General features: G+C 43.9%; 1 long non-coding RNA gene across 2 annotated transcripts; it reads left to right on the top strand.

The window, feature by feature from the left end:
- Positions 1 to 1,385: 1,385 nt before the first annotated feature.
- On the top strand, positions 1,386 to 5,723 carry LOC132827972 (uncharacterized). 2 transcript variants are annotated; one of them, XR_009646064.1, is made up of 3 exons: positions 1,532 to 1,548; positions 1,643 to 1,778; positions 3,903 to 5,723. It is a non-coding gene; the product is annotated as an uncharacterized LOC132827972 (long non-coding RNA). The 2 variants fall into 2 exon arrangements; XR_009646063.1 differs by having other exon boundaries at positions 1,386 to 1,778.
- Positions 5,724 to 6,353: the final 630 nt, after the last annotated feature.

Here is a 6,353-nt window from a genome sequence, read left to right as displayed (position 1 = left end):
CTGAATGCTAGAGGTGAGGTAAGCCCTTCACATCAAGGCACATTCAACCAAGTGTGACATCAAGGAACCCAAGAAAAACTGGAATCAATGTGTATCAGGGGACAAACTCTACATTGGTTGGAGTCATACCTGGCACAAAGGAAGATAATAGTGGTTATTGGAAACCAGTCATCTCAACTCCAGGATATCTCTGCAGGAGTTCCTCAGGGTAGTATCCTAGGCCCAACCATCTTCAATGAGCTTCCCTTCATCACAAGGTCGGAAGTGGGGATAACTGCCGATGATTGCATAATGTTCAGCACCATTTCTGACTCCTCCAATACTGAGGCTATCCGTGTTCTATTGTAACAAGTTCTGGACAATATCCAAGCTTGGGCTAACAAGTGGCAAGGAACATTCATGCCACGCAAAGGCCAGGCAAAAACCATTTCTAATAAAAGACAATCTAATCACTGCCTCTTAACACTCATTGTTGTTATCATCACTGAATCCCCACTATCAACATCTTGGGGGTTACCATTGACCAGAAACTCAACTGGACTCACCACATGAACACAATGGCTACAAGAGCAAGTCAGAGGTGTTAGGAAGCATTATTAAGGGTAGGTTGTGTTCAGAAACTTTATTGTTAGGTAGTGCTCACGTAAGGTAGTACTAGCAAGTCTGGAAACTGTTAGCTTCACTAGACAACAGTAAGCCATTATGTTACACTAAGAACAGACTGAAACACTGATGGCATAATGGGGCCACAGGGAGGGTGAACAGATAACAGGACATTGAAACCGTGTTAGATTGCACGTAGCTCATACTGAGGTAACTGAATCTTATCTCTTCTGGAACCAATACTATTAGAGAATACCGCTTCTTACCAAATAAGGATGTAGCACTGGGATGTGAGGGGCTAAAAGCTAGACAAAGAGAACAATAGATCAGAACGCCTTCTCCAGCTGGACAAATGTCTAGCTGTAACCGATTCTCTCTCGAATAAAGCAGTCTGTTTCTTAGAATCTGACCCGGTGTCTCATTCCTCCGAAAACGAACACGGTGACGGTTGAACCGTCATAACAGATGGTGACCCCTGACGTGCGGAGGGAACGGAGACACGTTTGTTGGCAGGGGTTGAGAGCCGCCGGGCGGCCGGCCATTCTGAACTGGGTACGGGGACGCCTTTTGTACAAAGGTCTCCAGTAGGCATTGACCACTCTAAATTAGTAGTTGTTCCGACGTCTCGAATACCTTTGCCAACCTAAATTGCAGATGTGAGTAGACGACAGAGAATCGCTTGTTCTAAGTGTGAGTTCTTTAGGTGTGTTGGTCATCCCGGATAAGCCGGAGGTATTGGACACGGTGAGTTCTTTTTATTTGTTGTTTCTGTAGTGAGAAGAGTAAGTTCCCCAGGTGTGCGTGGGAAGATCTCTGCAATTTCAAAAGTCCTGGGGACGGTGAGTTATTTATTTTTGGTCTCTTATGTTTATAAAAGTGAATCCTCTAGGTGTGCGTTAAAACAGCCTTGCAATTTGAAAGTCCTAGAGTGGATGAATTCTCCAGGTGTGCGTGGGAAGATCTCTGCAATTTCAAAAGTCCTGGGGACAGTGAGTTATTTATTTTTGGTCTCTTATGTTTATAAAAGTGAATCCTCCAGGTGTGCGTTAAAACATCCCTGCAATTTAAAATTCCTGGAGACGGTGAGGCATATGTTTGTAGCCTCCTATTGTTAGACAAGGGAACCGTCTAGGTGTGCTTTGGAACATCACTGCAGATTGAAAGTCCTAGAATCGGTGAGTACTATTCTTTCATTCGTTTTCTCTCCTGGTGGTGAGTCGGTGATTTCTCCAGGTGTGCGTGGAAACAGCTCTGCAATTTCAAAATCCTGGAGGTAGGAGGCGAGGCGATTGTGGCTTACGGACCGCACGGCTCCCAGAACGGGAGTTTGGTCGGGGGATAGTGTAAGACACGGGTACTGGGGTTACGGGAGTATAAACCCACGCGCTGACGGACTTGGGGACTGGGAAGCTTCCACTGCGCTGACATAATAACGGACGCAACGGTACGAGGGGACAGAGACAGACAGAGTTCCGGACAGAGCGACTGTGTGTGTGTGAGAGGGAGTCTGTTTATGAGAAAGATAGAGTCTCTGGGTGTGTAAAAATCTGTGTGTGTATAAGTATTTCTGTGTTTGTAAAAGTCTGTATTGTTGCCCAAAGAGAGAGAAAAAGCTATTGCTGCGTGCGTCAGCGGTGTGTCTGTGTAAAAGAGAGAGACTGGCTGAAAGCTTCTCTGCTAACAGGCAGTTTAACACTTTGTGCTCTGGCTTGAATTCATCTGTTTGATAGTGATTGAATGTTTAAGTCTTGTCACCTAGGGCGTAAGTCCCGGGACTGTTTTGGATGTGATTGTTATGGTTGTTTAACATCATTTAGATGCATCTGTTTGTTTGGTGATTGAATTCTTGTTTTTGTTTCTAGAGCTTGAATTCCGGGACTGCTGTTTAAAGTGATTTCTTTTTATGTGATCTTAACATGATTTTTTAAGGCTAATAACTCCTGTTCTTTTATGAGTCATGACTCCCTAACTACTTTTCTTACTAACCTCTTTTATTTTTACATAAAAGCAATTTATGAAGGACAGTCGAAGTTTCGTTCGACAGTGGGTAGTTGTATGAAACAAAAGTTTCCATGGTTATTATCTGTGACCTTGGATTCGACCATTGTGCATGCGTTAGAAGTTTTTAACTTGAATTGACAAATTGTTGTAAGACAGCTCTGATTATTTTTACGACCTAAAGTATTTTAATTGAGTAATGATTGACCAGGAGTACATAAGAAAACTAATTTTGGATCTAAATTAAGGTACTAAATCTGGACGGTTACAGTGGATTTCAAAATTGGGAACTGTATGCATTTTACATTTTAAATATTAAACACTGAATAAATGGACGTAAATATATGAATATGCTTACAAGTTAGTTACAGACATTAAAGGTAGTCAAGCATGAATTGATAAATTGGTGTTTGAGCATATGAGAAGATAGGAACATTGGAAAATTTCTTAAAAGAAAGAGACAGGGAAGAACATAACGACTTGTCCCCTTCGGGAAGTGTTGATAGGGGACAAGGAGATTGGGTTTGTGTGTGTTCCCCTCACCAGTGGGGAGGTCGGAACATTTAAAAGGAAATGACGGTCCTGGTTGAGAATCCGATAGGATTGTCAGAACAAGTTAATTTATTTTTGAGGCCCAGTCTGTATTTGTGGGCTGAGTTAATGTCTATTTTGAATGTTACTATTTACTGCGGGAGAAAGGAGACTTATATGGGGATGCTGGATAGGGAAAGATACGGAAGATAGAAGGGTGAAGTGGGATAAATCCATTAAATGAATTGTTAGGAGGGGCACAGAAAGTGTTTGTAAAGAGAGAGGACGAGTGACAGGAACAGAAAGCGTAAATGATGGTAGCTGCGGTTGATGAGGTAATTAGGAGAAGAATGCAGCCAAAAGTGAGCAAACGGAGCAGCGAGTGATAGCATGTAGGGCAGAGAAGAAAGGGAGTAGGGAGAGACAAGGAGGAGCATTTGATAGAGAGTTTGAGCGACAGGGGCAGAGACGAAGGTCTCCACAGGCAGGATGCCATTATTGTGGAAGGATAGGGCATTTTGGGCGGGGGTGTCCTGATCTAAAAAGGGAAGAAAGAGCCATTCCGCTTATGATTTTTGATAACGACATGGAGGGGAACGACAACTGGCATCATTTCTGAGCAGTCAGGGGTAAAAACAAAACCCAGTGATAGATTGGCTGAATAGCACATTCGGTAGATGGGGAACTGTGCTGGGACAGCTGGCCCTTGGTTTATGCATTTCTGTTGCTATCTTTATTACCTGTGGTTGTTGTTGTATACCATGTATCAGGACGCTTGTGACACATACGATCGACCATGCCCTGACGGGAAAGGATAACCCCCCACCCGCATACCAGGCAGCGGGGCTGGAGGAGCCTGTGATGGGGGCACCCGATGGAAGATTACGGGATCGGTATCAGAGGGAATGGAGGAGATATGCCTGCGAGGGAAGCACGGGACAACTTATGATTTTACTTTATAACTGTATCTCTCATTTCTAATCCTTCCCATATTAGGGCCTCAGAATGTGAGGGCTGAGGTGCAGAGACCCCCTAGTTGTGTATTTTTTCTCTCTCTTTCCCGTTCAAATTGACAACAGGTAAATTTGTGCTTTTATGCTGCAGTTAGAGATTGTGAAGTGCTATATGCCTCGAGACTCAAGAGACTATTGTTCACTCAAGAGATTTCCTAGCCATCATTTGGTATTCCTAAATGGCTTCGATTGGTCTCGACGGCCACTGTTCACAATAATAAGCCAGTTACCACTGCCCGTGTCCGTACTTGACAGCTGTAAAATGGATGTGGGTTTTTATTGGTCAAGTGAAGGTGACTGGTTCGCCAATGACGGGTAAGATTCCTCGAGTGAGGGACAACCTAAGACAGGCACAGTCGTGCATTGACCTTCAGAATAATGGCCTGTGGTCATGTGGTTTTAGCAGATGCCTGGCTTTTGTATCCGTGTCGGGAATCTGGTCAAGTTTCTGGCTTGCAAAGCAGCTTGATATAAGGAAAATCGTGGACCCAGCAGTTTGACATTGTATTCACTGTATTTTTGACGAAGGAAAATGCCAGTTTTGTGTCATTTTCCAGAACCGACTTAACAACAACCCTTGAGGAAGGAAGGAGAGCTCATTGAATCCTATTGCAAAAAGATTTGACACTATGTCAGTAGTTTGAAATTTTATTTTAAGGTGTCATGGTATAATACGACCGACTTTACTGGGAGGTTGTACAATTGGGTGTTCTTTGAACAGCAGAGCTTCATTCTGCAGGTGTCCTAACTCATCCACTTTGTGTTTTCCTCTGGTTCTCTTCGCTTTTGTTATCATACTCATTAATCGTTTTGTTGGTTTTGAGGTGGCTTTTGTATATGTTTACAACTTTTAAGTGCTTACATCTGTTATGTATTATTTCACTGCTTCTTGTGCCTTAACGATTGTATGCGAACTGGAGAGGCGCATAGAGTAGGGATTTTGCGTCGCGGAATGCTTTCTGTAGTTGTATGCTGCTTAGGGACTCCTCTCCACTATAACTATGTCTCCCTAGAGTCAGACAAGCCCGGTTGAGCCAATTGGTCGGCCTTGCAGAGGAGCGATGGAGTGGCGCTCACCGACCATCCGGGTCCTGACTGCTGCGCGCGAATTGCTGTATTTTGTGTGGCCTCTTTCGAGGCCAAGGGAGGGAGTGTTAGGAAGCATTATTAAGGGTAGGTTGTGTTCAGAAACTTTATTGTTAGGTAGTGCTCACGTAAGGTAGTACTAGCAAGTCTGGAAACTGTTAGCTTCACTAGACAACAGTAAGCCATTATGTTACACTAAGAACAGACTGAAACACTGATGGCATAATGGGGCCACAGGGAGGGTGAACAGATAACAGGACATTGAAACCGTGTTAGATTGCACGTAGCTCATACTGAGGTAACTGAATCTTATCTCTTCTGGAACCAATACTATTAGAGAATACCGCTTCTTACCAAATAAGGATGTAGCACTGGGATGTGAGGGGCTAAAAGCTAGACAAAGAGAACAATAGATCAGAACGCCTTCTCCAGCTGGACAAATGTCTAGCTGTAACCGATTCTCTCTCGAATAAAGCAGTCTGTTTCTTAGAATCTGACCCGGTGTCTCATTCCTCCGAAAACGAACACGGTGACGGTTGAACCGTCATAACAGAGGCTAGGAATAGTGCAGCGAGTAATTCACCTCCTGACTCTGCGGTGCTTGTCCACCATCTACAAGGTACAAGTCAGGAGTGGGATGGAATATTCCCCACTTGCCTGGATGGGCTAAACCCAACAACGCTCAACAAGCTTGACTACCATCCAGGACAAAGCACCACATGCACAAGCATCCACTTTCCCCACTGTCAACATTCAGTAGCAGCAGTGTGTGCTATCAATAAGATGCACTGCAGAAATTCACCAAAAGTTCTGAGACATCACCTTCCAAATCCACTTCCATCTAGAAGGACAATGGCAGTGAGAGTCTTGGAAAGACCCCACCTTCAAGGACCTGCATCAAAAGGCTTCCGGAAATCCATGTAAATAACACATCAGCAGCATCACCCTCATTGAGCCTTTTTGTGACCTCTACAAAAAAATTCCAGCAAGTTAGTGAAACACAATTTCCCCATCAGAAATCCATGCTGACTCTTCTTAGTCAACCCAGCTTTTACCATACGACTACTAATTCTATCCCGAATAGAAGCCTTCCCATCACTGGTTTGTAATTGCCAGGATTAA

The sequence above is a fragment of the Hemiscyllium ocellatum genome, chromosome 25 (assembly GCF_020745735.1).
Source record: "Hemiscyllium ocellatum isolate sHemOce1 chromosome 25, sHemOce1.pat.X.cur, whole genome shotgun sequence".
Lineage (NCBI taxonomy): Eukaryota > Metazoa > Chordata > Chondrichthyes > Orectolobiformes > Hemiscylliidae > Hemiscyllium > Hemiscyllium ocellatum.
The sequence above is the reverse complement of the archived record's forward strand: the minus strand, read 5'-3'. Positions and strand labels throughout refer to the sequence as shown.